This window comes from Hypomesus transpacificus, chromosome 15 (genome assembly GCF_021917145.1).
Source record: "Hypomesus transpacificus isolate Combined female chromosome 15, fHypTra1, whole genome shotgun sequence".
NCBI classification, from domain to species: domain Eukaryota; kingdom Metazoa; phylum Chordata; class Actinopteri; order Osmeriformes; family Osmeridae; genus Hypomesus; species Hypomesus transpacificus.
In genome coordinates, this window is record NC_061074.1 from 6454095 (window position 1) to 6458068 (window position 3974).

The following is a 3974-nucleotide window of genomic DNA, read 5'->3' on the forward strand; positions in this document are numbered from 1 at the left end:
ACTGAGCACAGCCAGGACAGACAGAGAGAGAGAAAGAGAGAGAGAGAGAGCGAGAAAGAAAGAAGTCAGTGTGTGTGGGACATTGCTGAGTGCAGTGAGCTGATGGCATCTGAAGCCAATTAGCATTGGGAGAGTAAATTCCGGAACTGGCTGACCAATATACACTCTGCAGGAACTAGAGTGGAAGGCGGAGGGGAAGGCTGAGGGAAGGTGGGGGCAGGTGGAGGGCAGGTGGAAGGAGCATGGCGGTAGGCGGAGGTGAAGGGCAGGTGGGGGCCGGTGGAGGGTGGGTGAAGATGGAGGGCAGATGGAATCAAGTGGAGGTGGACGACTGGTGGAAGAAGAGTGCAGCCTGAGGGTAGGTGGAGGTAGAGGGCAGGTGGAGGACCATCTTGTATCTGTGCCCAGGTCCGTCCTGGCTGAGCTCCACACAGCACAAAGACCCAACATTCCTGGTGTCTGCCGCTAATCCCCCTTCAGCTCACGTTAGCGCCGCGCCACAACCCCTGAGGAAGTGAAGAATCCTAGAACTTTTCTGCCTCCCTGAATCACTTTGGAGAGAAGACCACTGGTGCTGGAACCCTTTTTCTACGTGTGTGTGTGTATGTGTGTGTGTGTGTAAATGCATATATATTGTATGTGAGCACGTTTGTGTGCGTGTGTATGCTATGCTAGTTGAGGGAACATCCTTGCCACCCGGAGCCTCATTATCACCTCAGTGTTATCTTTCTCTGTTTTCATCCAGAAGGCAGGTCGCACGGCTGTGATAGAGATAGAGAGAGGGAAACAGAAAGAGGGTGAGAGACGGGGAGATAGACAATCCGTCCATCCTCCCATCCATCGTGTCTGTCTGCATGTCCAGCAAACAGCATCCTCTGTGAGAGAGGAAAGCAGCAGAATGGCCTGCTCTGTTCCCCTATCGTTCATCTCCGCCCCACCGCTACCTGCTCCAGCAGCCCCGGGGGAGACGGGCGGAGGGAGAAGGGACAGGGGAGGGAGGAGAGCGGGAGAGGAGGGTGGAGAGAGGAGAGGAGGAAGGGAGAGGGGAGACAGGGAGAGGGAAGACAGGGAGAGGGGAGATGGGAGTCAGGGAGAGGGAAGAGAAGGAGATGGGAGACAGGGAGAGGGGAGACAGGGAGAGGAGAGACAGGGAGAGGGGAGAGAAGGAGAGAGGACAAAGCAGGGCGTGGAGAAAGAGAACACAGTATCTGTTGTGTATTAGAGGAGGCTTTGGCACAAACAGAGGCTGCTCTGTAAGATTATCTCCACCCCTTCTACCCCACCCCTCCTCCACCCCGAGCCTACCCCCGAGCCTGAGTGCTCCCATTGTCCTCCCTGAGCTGTACACATGGAGAATCACACAACTACACCTGGAGGAGAAGAGAGGAGAGGAAGAGAGAGGAGAGCTCTCGTTCTGGCCCTCTGCTGTTTGGCTTCAGCTCTCTGACTTTTTATGCTGACCATCCGGAGAAGAGGAACAGAAGGGAGGAGGAGAGGTGAGGTGAGGAGAGGAGGAGAGGAGGAAGGTGGGGAAGTGGAAGAAGGGTTGGAGGGGAGAAGTGTGGGGAGGGGAATTCCACTAAATGGAGCTAGTTCCTAGAATGGTGGTGGTGGGTGGGGGGTTGGCTTTTCTCTTTGAACAACCTGATCTGTTTAAGAAGTAGAAAGAGAGAGAGACAGTGAGAGAGAGAAAATGAAAGAGAGAGTATTGTCAGAAGGAGAGGCAAGGCCAACCCCCTCTCCTGTCCCACCCCCTCTATCTTTTCCCGCCTCCTGGCCCCTGCTCCGCCCCTTATCTCATGCACTGCCCGTCTCCTACCCTGCCCCCAATCTCTTATCATGCCCCCTGTCACCTTTCCAGCCCGTCTTCTACCTTGTCTCCAGCCCGGCCCTCTGTCTCCTGCCGGACTCCTGTTTCCTGTCTCATATCCGTCCTCGTGTCTCCTGACTCCTGCCCCCCGTCTCCTACTTTGCCCCCTGTCTCCTACTCTGCCCCCTGTCTCCTGACTCCTGTCTCCTACTTTGCCCCCTGTCTCCTACTTTTCCCCCTGTCTCCTACTTTGCCTCCTGTCTCCTACTCTGCCCCGTCTCCTGACTCCTGCCCCCTGTCTCCTGACTCCTGCCCCTGTCTCCTACTCTGCCCCCTGTCTCCTGATTCCTGCCCCCTGTCTCCTAATCTGCCCTGTCTCCTGACTCCTGCCCCCTGTCTCCTACTCTGCCCCCTGTCTCCTGATTCCTGCCCCCTGTCTCCTAATCTGCCCCCTGTCTCCTGACTCCTGCCCCCTGTCTCCTACTCTGCCCCCTGTCTCCTGATTCCTGCCCCCTGTCTCCTAATCTGCCCCCTGTCTCCTGACTCCTGCCCCCTGTCTCCTGACTCCTGCCCCCTGTCTCCTACTCTGCCACCTGTCTCCCTGCTACACAATAGCAGCTCCTTGTTGGGAACCTGAATCTGGCAGTTAGCAGATTTGTAACGGATCTTAACGGAAGGTTCTAGAACAATGGCCCGAGAACTGTTGAACAGGCTAGAGAACAAACCCTGCTTTTGTTTTGAGCTGGGGGGCAGAGGAAGTGACAATATCCGTAGTGTCTGTCCATCATGAGACACACACACACACAGACACACACACACACACAGACACACACAGACCTGTGAATGGGTAGTGACCTTCCTGGGTACTCTCAACAGTTTAACTGGAAACCTGATGCGACTGAGTTCTACTGTCAGTAAAACTATCACCTCTTCCCAGTCAAGGCACACTGCATGTGTTGGTCATGGTCCAGGTTAGGAATTAATCACTAAGAATGCCGTAAGCATGTCTGAGAACATGTTGTAGATAGAGAAATGGAAACATATGTATGGAGAGAAAGAGAGAGAATGAAAGAGAAAGTTAGGAAAGTGACACATCTCGAAACTTGGCCAACTAACCAGGTCGTATTAATATCAGACAACATGACTGGTGGGATCTACTACAAGAGAAAAACTTTTCTAAAGGTTCTGTTCAGCCAGGTAGTCTTGTTGCTAGGAGTGCAGCAGTACACATTGCACCGATTGGCCAGGAGAATCGGCTTGTTGGTCCAATCAGAGGCCATACACTGGCAGGACAGTAATAGCCAATCTAATATAGTTAACATGGCAGGCAAGACTAAAATTGGTGCCCGTGTTTGTGTGTCTTGTGTGACCATCCATGGTGTGTGTGTGTATGCATCATTTTGGGTGAGTGTGTGTGTGATGTTTGTACACGTGTGTGTAACTGTATCCAGGTAGCCAGGGAATTACTGAAAGCCAGCACAGAGCAGTTGATCCTCTCAGCTGGACAGAGGCCTCTGGGGGCTGACCCTTCTACGGGGCCTGAGCAGAAACACAGTTATTGAACCTGAACAGAAGAACACCGGGGCCCAAACAGAAGACAGCTGTACCTGCACGCTCCAGATCCTTGTGTGATCAGATCCCACTGACACCACAGTGTCTCCACCAGTGCCATGAGCAGTAAACAGGAAGTGAAATGCCACCTCACAGAGGTCACTTGTCTGACAGCAGGAAGTCTCCTCCATTGGGAGCCAGTAGTGCCTCCAGGTGGCCGGGGTTGGGACTGTCATATCGCTATCTCAGCCCTCCCTCCCTCCCTCCCTCCCTCCCTCCCTCCCTCCCTCCCTCCCTCCCTCCCTCCCTCCCTCATCTTTGGATGAGTAAACGTATATGAATAACATCAGCATCCCTGTTTATATTGAATGCGTATTTCAAATAATTAAATCAATACCTTCTAGGAAACAAGGGATGTTTGGCTGGACTGGAACACAGGGTCCCCCTAGTGGTAGGAATCAGTTACCAGTCTGCCCAGATCGTGGCCACCTGAACTACATGATAAAAGATTCAGAGCAGGGGCGAAAGAGCAGTGGAGAGGAGACTGAGAGGCAGGACCAGGAGAGTAACTGAAAGAAAAAGAAATTGAAGGCAGGTAGTACCCGAGGCAGTG